The 13,097-nt window shown below is 41.3% G+C and overlaps 1 protein-coding gene across 1 annotated transcript in view; it reads right to left on the bottom strand.

The window, feature by feature from the left end:
* The window catches only part of LOC139810507 (paired box protein Pax-6), a 99,133-nt gene extending 91,416 nt beyond the window's left edge, over nt 1-7,717 (bottom strand). Inside the window, exons 1-2 of the mRNA XM_071774109.1 lie at nt 7,692-7,717; nt 7,245-7,297 (exon numbers count right to left, since the gene is read on the bottom strand). The gene's annotated coding sequence lies outside the window, so the exon portion shown is untranslated. The remainder of the gene's footprint in view (nt 1-7,244; nt 7,298-7,691) is intronic.
* Nucleotides 7,718-13,097: the final 5,380 nt, after the last annotated feature.

Raw genomic sequence — 13,097 nt, 5'->3', positions numbered from 1 at the left:
CGAGATGAAGATAGAGAGAGAGAGAGAGAGAGAGAGAGAGGGGGAAAGAGGAAGAGGTCATAGGTGCGCAGGAGGGCGCGTAACGCGCGCGTGACGAAGAGATACGCAGAACGCCATAAATTGTCGGAGCAACGTGTGCACCTAACCCGAACACCCCCATGTCGACGAACGGCCGAGCGAGAGATCGCGCTTACCGTGTGGCTTTCAAAAATTTCACACACATTACCGATCTCTCCTCCCGAACGGCGCGGCATGGCCGTCGCGTTTCGTTCCGCTCCTGGCTCGATCCATCATTTCGGTAGTTTACTGCGAGCCCTGCGAAAATTACCCCGATAACGTCCTCGGCCACGGCTCGTTTGTCTCTGGAATTCACGCGGTGACTCTCCTCTTTTAAACGACGCTTATATCACAGCCGAATTACGTTCTTACGCGGAAATAGTAGTAATTTCTGTCTAAAATACTCCAGTTTTGATTTCTGAGGTATTAACATTTTTTTAAAACGGTGAGGTTTATATATTAGGTTGTATATCATATTAGAAAAGAAATTGAATTTTCTTACAAATTGTCATTTCCCCTTCTAAGGAAATAATATTTACCGGACGATTTTACATTCGAACAAAATCTTAAACGTTTTTTTATTTTACGAATTGCCCTTACCGAACACTCTCAGCCCCATGAACGCCATGAATAATACGCGCATATAACAATCTTTCCCCTAAAATATTTTCGTAAATCCCATATGATCGTTTCCGACAATTTTGCATAGTCAAAGACACGTGTACGTTTGTACGAGGACTGTCGAGAAAGATTGTAATAAAGCCGGAGAACAGGACGGCACCCCCCGCGCGTATCTCGGCAGCATCGAATAATGGGAGGCCTCCGTGTGTGCGGTAGTATCGGTATAATAGTGTTTCTCGATTCCCCTTCCCTCTTCGGCACAATGGGTCGGCCAGGTCAAGTGTGCGCACACTAATCATGTTCCTGGTCAGAGAGCGGAGGTCCGAAAATGTACTGACGAAATGCGAACTATGCACGAATCACAATGCCCGGCTCGCACTCTCGACCAGATGCCACGGAGCATTCTGCGTGATGCTGCCCTACGGCCGGTATGCGAAGGCCCCGGACGCTGTAAGCTGGAACGCGCGTTTTCCCGGGCCACGTATCGATCATCCACGTATCCGTGTATATCGATGCCGGCTACTATTAGCTCGTGTAGTCGGCCCGCGCTTCTCTCTCATTTCACACTTATACTCTTCGGCAAGTCAACGGAAATTTCATCGCGTCGCACTCGGCGCTCTTGCTGGAGTTAAGAAGCTAATCTTTTATTTCTTTTGACGGGATCTTTTTACTTTCTCCAAAAATTCTGATAGTTATGCGGGAATGATGAAGGAGAGATTAATATGCAATGCATGCGCGGTTTCAATTTTAAACGTCATTGTGTTTATTCGGTCCAGCAGCATGGCAATTCGCACTCAACAATATATTTGTCATAATAATACGATCTCTACGACGACTATGTATAACTTTTATTAAATAATTTAAATATAAAAGAGTCAGGTATATCTTATTCTTATGTCTGAGATGCTCGTACGTGGCATTTTTGTCATTGTAATTTAAAGTTGTTTTGAAAAATCGCAAATCCCGAAATTAAAGGATAAAGTTGTCGTCTATCGTGCATGGAGATCGAACTGTTTAAACGGGAATTATATTGCGTTTTTTTTTTAAATACAATAAAAAACTTAATCATCTTTTTTGTTAAGAATTGGCAAATCCTATTTATTACAATGTGAAAAATATAGACTACGTTTTACAGTCCATTAAATCTTGTATTATCCTTCATACCATTAATTTTAAAAATGTGCTAACAAACTAATTTTAATAAATGACGTGTTTTCATTTTTCAAATTCTGTAACGCTTTTAACGCGATCAAGATCGCGCCTCATTATCCGTTCCATGCGATTGTATGCGAGAGACTCGCGATGGCACGCAGGAGAGAAGCGGTCCATTGTGACGATACGACGCGAGTAGCCAAAAAGCCAAAGTATCCGCCACCTGTCTCTCGCATGGACCGAAAGCGAGGAGAACGCCATTCGACCGCTTCCCGAGAGATTCAAGAAACGACGTCGAGGGTTTTCCCACATAAAGCTGAAGAGGGATCGCGCGAGCGTGGGGGCGGATGTGTCGCGCGAGAAATCACAATGAAGACTTTCGGTCGCTGTTGTGGGATTCGTGTCGTCAGTGACAAAAGGCCCGAGTCGCGATATGAAAGAGCGAAAAGGACGAATCGTGGTCCGGGGATCGAACGAAGGGAGGAAAAGAGAAAGAGCGTGGAAAACGCGTGGGATAAGGGAGGATTAAAATCGAGTACCCCTCTTTGAAGGGTATTAAAATCCGTCCCTTATTACAGATAGGTACGATAGTTCGTTTTTTTTGTGCTACTCCATGCACACCAGATGATCCTCGAGCTTGCGGATTATATAATAGGGATTAAATATGCATATATAAATACATCATATATATATATATATATATATATATATAGTCATTATGTGAATACACAATGTATATTATACATGTATATAATAAACGCTTCATAATGATTTATAAGCGAAAAAACATGCTCTGCGATATTGAACAATAACCGTACTATTTCTATTTCGAAATTACAACATATACGTTCCTTTCATGCCTTCCGTTCGTACTAAAATTACGTATTTGTAGACCATCGAAATATGTCTAGAAGCTTGAGTAATGATAAACACACATCAGTAAATGAGAACAGCCTCAATGCTCGTCGCTTCAAATGCATCTGAAACGCTCGACTCGAGAACCACCCCGTGAAACACGCGGATCGGGAGGGACAGAGAGAGAGAGAGAGAGAGAGAGAGAGAGAGAGAGAGAGAGGGGGGGAGTCGCAGCAGAGGCTTGAGGGGGTGTCTTTGAATGGGTAAGTTCCGGATTTAAAATCCCGAGCTCCACTCGAAATCGCGTTACCGAACGTGTCTCTCCGCACCCTTCGCAGCGTGCGAAGGGATTAAGAGTACCTAGCGCAAAGTCCTCCGCTTATATTTTCACGATATCTCACCGCGGGGTGTTCTTGGGTAACCGCAGATGCGACGCGTCAAAGTCTCGTCTCGAGTCTCAGGTCTGTGACGTAAGCACGCGTAAATACGTCGCGTTCTCGGCATCGTTGCGCCCGTTAGGGGATAACCGGCGCGAGGGTGTGCGTACCGTTAGAGTGGTGGCAAAACGTAACTCGAAATAAAGGCCCTCAAACGAACCAACATGTCGTCCCCTCCGCCCTTAACGCGACAAAGAAGAAAAAGAAGAGGCGGCCGCTCTCTCCCGATGTGTAGCAATTCAATTTCAAAGTGAAGAAACGAGAAATGTAATTAGAGACAGTGCTAAGTGCTCGAGCCTTCGCGCGATATAATTAGCCCCGACCATTCGCACGACGAAAGACGCGCAAGAGTATTTCGGGATTTACATCGGCTCTTTTACACGCGCCACGTTTGATTCTGTTCATCCGCGCAGCGAGTTAAATACGCCATAAGACGTGCTGCTACAAGAATAAAACGTTGCGTTGAAGAATTTTAAGTACATTCGCTTTCGTCTAAGCGAGTAACTCGCAAGTATATCGGAATGTGCCAAGCTTGTCTTTTCTTCTCTCTACAGAATCTTGTAGCGGTATTTCTCGAAATTTATTATCACAATTTTTATTTTTTATATTATTTTAAGAATATCAATTTTATCGTTATCTTATTATTATTTCTCTTAAATTTTCTATCTATCAATTCGATCTACCAATGACTCAATAGTGAAAACTATTCTATTAATAAATTATTAATTCAAAATGATTAAAATTAAACTATGAAACAGGCTCGTTCTGAATTAAATTTAAGGGAAAATATTAAGTTATCGGACCATGGAGCCTAATGTATTAAATTCATAACTAAATTTTAAATACTATGTTGTCAAAACATATATGTGTAATCTATACTATACATAAAAACCAACTGTCGTCATATCAGATAAAAGTACTTATTCTTAGAGATAATATAATCTATTATAAACCAAACGTTTCGATCTTGAGATCATCTTCAGTGGTACATAAAATTTACTGTGAGCGGAGCTCATAAAGTTGTAGCATTAAAATTATTACAAAGCAGTGTGTCAAAACTCGTGTATTATAAAGTACTGTTATAAAATTATTAATTATATCAATCACGATATTTATTTTTTTTTAATTTTCGTTTTATCCTGTTGTTCATGATTCGTAAAGATTTCAGGATTTAAATAAGTTTCCCATCTATCTCTGTCTAATTATATCCTCTTTCCTTCAAAAATATTATAAATGTTTTCGCACTTCTTCGTTTGTGTAATTCTGGTCTTATAATAATGATAAACTTTCACAGTGCATAGGTGCGCGTTCGGATTCTCGGTGCTTCACGGTGGTCCATTTCTCATCGCTCGTCGTCTGTCGCCTGCTTGGAAAATCTCGCAGCTTCGTATAAAGTATCTCGATCGGTCTGGTGCATGACCGGTCGACGTCGGGTCATCCAATACTCTACAACGAACTTTTTGTGCCTCGGGATGCCTATGGCTCGCTCCGTCGAGATTCGTCCATCGTCCGTCTCGTCCGTGAGCAGCGGAGGCTTCCCCTGAGTTCTCGGGGTAATATTACGCTTCTGGGTGGCTCACCCTCCCGACGCCGACGACAAATTTCTCATTCTTAGAGTGTCGCCTCGTTCGTGTACTCTTAAATTTTCTTGCTTCGCGCGATAATCATGAACGTTATTGAAAGACTTATTTCGAAAGTCAAATAGTGTTATAACAGAGAGTGAGTTTAGATTGACAGGAAGAGTAATTTTGCGAAATAATGACTAACAATTATGACACTTACGGTATTTAATAGCTATCACAAGAGAGTAATTTATCAGCTTAATTTTAATCTTCATTGAATTCCTATTGCTTTAATTTACTCGACATTATTATAGTTCTGAGACAACTTTTTATATTTTGTCTCAAGAAGACAATAAATCTGTTATCTTGTACATCTGTGATATTTTTTGTTCTATAAATAGATTCTTTGCGAAACTGCATACTCAAATTGTCCTCCACTTTAATTATATTTTTTACATCAAATACATCATTTTTACAGATTTAAATACGAAAATTAACAAGTATGAAAATTAAACAGTAAACTTTATTCGCGTCCAGGGTGCAATGCGTGTATGTGCGCGATAAGTCGTCTTACGAGAGTAACTTTTCATGGAAATGACAGAATCGTGCCGAAGCAAGAAGGTGCGAGGCAAATAAGCGTAATAGTAATACAAGATACACACGATCCCTAACAACAACTGATCAACGATCCAGCTCGTAGCTTGGCAGACGATAATGAAATTGAACACTGTGACATTCTCTTACGTGGTGAATGCAAGCATGTAACAAACACGTGCAAGGATATTCTTAAGTACCGCGAGACTAAAAAAAAAGAACATTGCGGACAGAAAATGTTTGCAATTTATTCTCAAGAATCGTTAGATAATTCATATCGAGATTTTTAATTAACTGAATATTTTAATTGTATAAAGAATTTAAAGTATTTAAAAAATTAAGGGGTTGTAGGAGTATACAGCGAATTGAAAAATAGAATAATTTTAACACTATATAGGTAAGATATTTATTTAACAAGATAGATAAATAGTTTTTTCTTGAAAAAATAATCTTTTAATAATAAAATTATAAAAATTACTGAAACAATGAACAATAATAGCATCCTAAATAAAGTCACTGTAGTCCATTCGCGTTGCATGACCAAAATTTTAGTTTCGGTAAATGATCTCAAATAAGCAAGTACCTATACATTTTTTTTTTAACTTTACAGTCGTCATTTTTGATTCACGGAGAGAATTATTAAAAATTTTTATTTTTCACGAACAACATATCCAAATTTGTTTCTTTTTTTGTTATAATTTATTAAAAACATTAAAAACGAAAAAGCCTCCGTGAAATAATGCGGAATTTAAAAAAAAATGTTATTTAAAAACTTCAAATTGATCAAATAAACCGTATTTGAATTATTCGTGGCCCACACATTTCAAAACACAAAACGTTTTGGATAAAAGGACGTTTAGTCTTAAAATGTATAAATTTTCTATTTTTTAACGATTTAGTTACAATTATTAATCTATATTCCATTTTTATAATTTTAAATTAGTAGAAAGCAAAAGAAATTTTTATTAATTTTTTGAATTTTCTAAAGTTTTGTAACATCTTAAGAGAAGGTACATTTATTTATAATAGAAGAACGACGTTTATAGTATTATATTATTATACGTGTTATAGAAAAATATCGTTGTTTGTCTAACTAAATAAAAATAAAAAAAAGGGTATACGCTGTTGTCTTATGATGACTCGATCACGACGCACTCTCCCGATATACCTAAGTATAAAAGTATACGAGTCATCGTCGATCCCGTTCGTCACCGTAAGTCACATTCGTCTCGCTCTCGAGAGTTCTCGCCAGCATCAATGAAGAAATAGTCATTGCGACCGCGCGTAACACGCGCCGGTAACACATCAGCCCGGCATGCACGCATAATCGCGACAAACACGTCCGGCAGTTAGGGCTAGGCCGGCTAGGGCCAGTTCGGCTCGCGAATACAACGCGGGACAGAAGTAGACAGCGGTCCGCGACGAATCGCACAATGCTTGACATCTCCATCGCGCATCGCCGAGGCACGACGGAAACGAGAAACGGGCCCCGCGCGACGTAGTCACGCCCCATCGCGACCCATTGTCCGTGGGTCACGTCGTTCCGTCGAGATTTATCGTTCCCGGGGTCCTCTCTCTTGTCATTATCCACGCTCGATTCGCGACGATTATCGACCTCGTCGCACCGACCCCGACACGTTTGTCTGTCCCTCCCACGGAATTTGTTTTTGCCACAGTTTCTGCCATCCGAGCGAATGCCCGTCGCGTCGGGTGCAAACGCACCCGTCATCGTGTCAACCCTTAATTATGGATGTTACAAACTAACAGATATAGAGTCCATGGTCCTAGGGACTTCTGCTTTTAAATATGAAAAAGGAGGAAATAAAAATAAATGCTCTCCACTGTGCAATACGTACTTGTTACAGAATTTCTTTGATTTGTTTTCTATAAATCAAATGATAGACAGACCATCTTTACGTGTGTAAGTTATAGAGGGGGAATAAAAAAATTACAAAAAATAACTCACCAGTCGATGCGCAACAGCGGAGTTCTGAGTTGTAACTCATCATCTGCGTCGATCTGTAACATAGAAATATTTTTACATTAAAGCAGGGTTCAAGAGATAATCAAACTTGAAATAAATAATTATATCACGCCCGTTAAATTGTTAAAACATTACTTTAACAGATATCTGACTTTAAAATGCAAATGCAAGAAACGATCGCGATCGCCGCAAGTGGCTGCATATTTCCGCATTAACTCGGTTCGCACAATTAATTCGCGAAAAATCGTGCAAGTAATATCACGACCGTATACGAATAAGAGAGAGACACGCAATGCTCGCGACGTATAATACTTCTTCTCGCATATGCCGGAGATTCAACTCCGACGAACGTGCACCGATAAGTTAAACTTGGAAAGTAGCGGACGTCGGCACAGATAAGCAAAATAATAAACAAATAATGACAATTACCTCACGGTCGGTCCGCCGTTGCCCGATGCCTCCCAGGCCCCCTCCTCCTCTCCGGATGTCGCATCTCTGACGACGCACTCACTCACTCGTTCACTTGACTCGTATGTACATGTGAAAATATCGTCACTTATGATCGCGCGACACTTTCGACACTTTGCACGGCACTCCCGGTATTAATCTCGCGACGCGACGCGTACTTAATAACACGGTGACGGAAGACGTGCGGCGGAAAAGCATACGATCCGCTCGACCGCGACGTCCGTCGATGTCCCGCAGCCCCCGCAGGTAGACGTTAACATGGCGGAGAGAATTTCGTGAATCGCGCGGCCAACTTCACTCGCCACCTAGGAGCAACCGTCGCGGTCGGCGTCGCGAGGACACTACTGCAATTAAATTATCGATTTATGAACACTGTCTATTCCCCACGATCGCCAAATATCAAAACCAATCACACGATAAAATACGAGGTTAAACGTAATAAGATGTTGATAGAGACTGAGATCTGTGATCGATAATTAAACACGTCGCGGCGTTACTCGAACTCGATTTAGGATTCGCTCGTATCTTTCATCCGTGTTCCGGAAACGACGATAAATTCACTCCGATGCCACGACGCGAGACGCGAGAGGCGAGAGGAGAGTCAAGTTGACGGTTGAGAAAAGCGAAATACGAAAGAATGTTATCTAAAGTCAGTATTATCGATATCGGTATAAATTTCGCGAAGTACATGTATTAAATACACATTCGATGCCACATATATCACGCACACATGTAACAGTTTTCCGTAATCTGAAAACGGAGTCCGACGATACGTACGTTACGTTACTCCGCGCAACGATCTACGATCCGAGAGTCAATAAATTCCAAGACGAGGTCGCGTGACGCGGGCGCCGCGCCGCGACTTTGCTGTAAACATGATGGAGGGGGGGTAGAGTGACTAGCACGGTGCGCGTCTCGGTGTGTCTAGTTACTTTACTCCCGCTCTATCCCTATTTACAGTATTTACTCGTGTTGCCACGACGCCCGCGACCCCGTCTTTGCTCTCGGATCGCGTCGCGGAGTAACCTAACCATTGGAGTAACGTACGAATCGCTGAGCCGACGTTTCAGATTACACATGACAGAAAACTGTGATACATCGAATGATTAGCTAATACATGTGCTTCGCGGAATTTATACGAACACGAGCTAGGTATATCGCGTTCGATAATACTGACTCGTCGGAACGCAGCCGACGCGAGACGGTCCAATGAGGAATTGTGTTTTCGGAAAAGGAATTCTTTCATCATCGGTTGCGTTCCGAAAAACGCGCGGGCATGACCACTCTCATCTTTCTCTCTTCAATGTTCCAACATACGACTGAATGTAGACCGGCCCTAATCTATCGATCGGCATTGTCGTTTTCGGAACACGGATAAAGAATACGAGCATTACGAGCGGACGAATCGGAGTAATGTCGCGACGTGTTTAATTAACGCTCACAGATCGCAATCTCTATTAACGTCGTACGTATTTAACTTTGTATTTAATCATGTTTTGATATTTGGCGATCGTGGGAGATAGACACGAATGCGTATGTTGATAAATCGATGATTTAATTGCAGTTAACCAAGTGTAGCGTCTCGCGACGGTTGCTCCGGGCGAGAGTGGCGAGTGAAGTTGGCCGCGCGATTTACGGAATTCTCTCCGCCATGTTAGCATCTAGCTGCGGGGCTGCGGGACATCGACGGACGTCGAGCGGATCGTATGCTTTTCCGTCACCGTGTAATTAAGTACGCGTCGCGTCGCGAGATTAATACCGGGAGTGCCGTGTGCCGTGCAAAGTGTCGAAAGTATCGCGCGATCATAAGTGACGATATTTTCACGCATAAACGAGTCAAGTGAACGAACGAGTGAGTGCGCCGACAGAGATGCGACATCGGGGGAGGAGGAGGGGACCTGGGAGGCATCGGGCAACGGCGGAGCAACCGTGAGGTGAGTAACTGTTATGTTACTCGTTTATTATTTGCTCTGGCGCAATGGATTTAGTCTAAAATTCTCAGGCACGAGTTGATTCGCCTGCAATATATTATTTAAAGTTTAACATTATTATAATAGTGTAACGCCAACGTTGTGAGCAAGCGAAAAAAGATTTATATCGATCAAACGCGGAACGTCTCGTCTCACTTATTCGCGTGGTCGTAATACCGTGATAAATTTTCTATAGATTAATTATGCGAACAAATTAATGGAAATATACAGCAATTAACAGCGATCGCGATTGTTTTTCGTTTTAGTATTTAAAATAAAATATTTATTAAAGTACGATTTAACAATTTAACGCGTGCAATTATTATTTTTTAAAATATTAATTAATTACACTGCTTTAACGTGAATGTATTTGTGTATGTTACAGATCAACGCAGTGTTACAACTCCGCTGCTGCGCATCGATCGGTGAGTTACCTATTCATTTTAATTTTGGGCAATGGATTTGTGAAAATTATATTTCCTTAAAATCCTTCTCTCTCGCAGGATTTTGAAAGAGACATTTAAAAATTTGACTCACTATGTATATCTTTATTTGACGTTGGTCTCAATAATTAAATAACAAAATAACGTTATATGTTAAATGATTCGATTCTTTATATACGGGATGGATTATTTTTATATCCCCACCTAAACGTCTTTTCCTACGCCTTCTACCAAAAAATTTCGCACAAAACACAAGACGTTATATGTTATTATAAATAATATAAGCTATATAAGCTATATAAGGTTTAATGCTATTAAATAACATTATATGCTTTAAAACATATTCTCAATAATTACGTAACGTATATTTTATTTATATGCATGCTCATACAAGTGAATGAAAAGCCAAATCAACGCTATCTCTTTCCTTAATTTCATTCTTAATATGAAATAAAGATAAAATTAATTACGCAGCACAAGATTTCTTCCGTTCAAGTAAATAAACGATAAAGAGAGTGTAACGGACGACGTGTTTATGACTGTGACAGTCACGTTCGTCCCGTGCGGACGAGATTTATCGTCCGAGTAAGAGTGTCTCGTTATTCCGCACGTCGAATTTCGCCGTGCGGACGTTCGAGACCACCGGAGTCATACCCGTCGTCAATTTTGTTTTCGACGCGGCAGTCGTTAGCGTTAGCGCTTACCCATAGCAATTCGCAAACGGGTGCCGTGAATACCGCGCTGTTATTAGCATGTTGAACGACGCTGCGAGGAACGAGAACGTCGATCCGGCAGGCGTACGCGCCATTAATCCGCGCGCCGAATTACAAGCCACGCTGATGTTCAATGGCCCGAGTGCGATTTCCGCGCTGCGTTACTTTTCGCGCGCGCACGTTTCGCATCGACAACGCGTGTATTTTTTAGGAGTTCGGATGAGCGCCCGTTTCTCTTTCTCCCTTTCCCTTTCTCTCTCTCTCTCTCTCTCTCTCTTTCTCTCTCTCTCTCTTTTTCTCTCTTTCTCTCTTTCTCCCTCTTTTTTAAAAAATATGAGAAAACTTGTCGTTCTCTTTATGATTTTTTATCAGTCGTCAGAGTCAGATAAATTTCCCCCGCATTTATATGAGCTGTTTGGTAGAAAGAAATAACATAAGACAGTTTGAGTCATCTAAAACACAGAATTTACGGAAATATTAAAAGGTCAAGCAATTTGATTTTGTTGCAGTTTTTTCTTTTATATGCCCGTGAAAAAAAAATGAAAAAATCAAGATATATGAATTCGTGCCAAAATAATTAAGTACTATGTTCTTAAAAAATATATGTATATTATATATCTTTTATGAGAATGACTTATATTGTTATTTTATATATCTAACGTCTTATGCCTGGGGATTACTAAAATATAACACACCGACGACGTAAAGTTATCGAAACAGTTAAACGTAGCATATAGTTTGTTTGATATAACATAGTTTTCACAAATTTCTCAATTTTACGTCAAAAGAGATAGTTTGCTATATTTAGAATGACAAGAACTACCGCGATCAGCCATATGTATCTCATGGAAAATATAAATTTTCGAAGATCAAACTACCGATTTCAAAACCTCGAAAACACGCGTTCGCTCGTGTATTTCAGAGTAGCCGATGAAGCTATCAAAGACGGTCTTCGCACGTGATTCGGCGAGAATGCGGAGATACGCAGAGAGGAGACGTGCGTTATATGCGCGTACCCACACAATCATACGTACACGCACGCACACGTAGGTGCAACCTGTTATTCGAATGTATAAGCGAACCTGGAGCAACCGCGAGAGAGGAGGCCGAAAGGGAGCGAGACGAAAGATGCGAGGGTGCGGAAAATGGGGAAGGGTACGGGGAAGGAAGTTACGCGCGGAGGTGGCTCGCGTGGGTGGCGGTGGAGGTGGAGGCGGCGGTGGCGGCGGCGGTGGCGGCGGCGGCAGCGGCGGCGGTGGTGGTGAGGTAGTCATGACGACCGCAGCGACCAATCATCCGGAAGTAACGCAGCGCGAGATAACTCTGCATCCAATCAGGTTTAAAGCAGGGACGAGGCTGGCCATCCCCCGCAGAAAATCACCCCCGTAGCGAAATTTCCACCGTACGAGGGTAGATATACAAGACGACAGACGGCTTTCTCCCTCTCTATCTTTGTCCCTCTCTCTCTTTCTCTCTCTCTCTCTCTCTCTCTCTCCCCCTCTCTGTCTTTGTCGCGATCGCGCTCTACTCTCGAAGCCGAGATGACGACGGGACGATGGCGGTTGTTATCCCTCCTCCCGACGTTTTTTTTTCGTCTTTTAATTCATAACCTTCGACCGTCAGTGATAACCTGCAGGTCGCTGATAAGAGACCCGCGATGTCTAAGGGGAGAGATCTGAGGCGGAGGGGCGCGACGTCGGCAGTGGCGACTGATGAGCTCCGTGAAACTCGGAGATCGAGTTCTATATAGACGAAAGAGAAAAAGTCCAAGAGCAAAGAGCTTTCGGCACCGGATATCTAATCTTCAGAACCCGTTTCTCGCGATTGTTCGATCTTCCTGTTCCACGTGTTTCCCCCCTACGTATCCGTCCATGCGCGATTATTCAGAGCATGAAAATCCATACGCAGTAAAAATATACAGTGGATATTCTTAAATATCTATCTAAATAAATAGATGTCCAAAGATATATTCTGATTAATGATTTTTCGCTATTTTGCAATATCTTGCTTTTTTAGATATATTTGTTAATATTGTTTTCTATATTTAATTAATGTTAACACATATTAATACAAACAAGCATTAGTCAAAGGAACATAATCCTGGAAAATAATAAATACGTTATAATGTATTAAACGCATTGTACCGTAATTTTCATTTGCTTTCACAAAGATTCTTTACTTCAAAAATAGAAAAAATGTAATTCGATTACATAAATATAATTTGCAACTTTGTTTTAATAT

The sequence above is a fragment of the Temnothorax longispinosus genome, chromosome 3, assembly GCF_030848805.1.
Source record: "Temnothorax longispinosus isolate EJ_2023e chromosome 3, Tlon_JGU_v1, whole genome shotgun sequence".
Classification (NCBI taxonomy): domain Eukaryota; kingdom Metazoa; phylum Arthropoda; class Insecta; order Hymenoptera; family Formicidae; genus Temnothorax; species Temnothorax longispinosus.
Note: the sequence above shows the minus strand (reverse complement) of the source record. Positions and strands in the feature narration are given on the sequence as shown.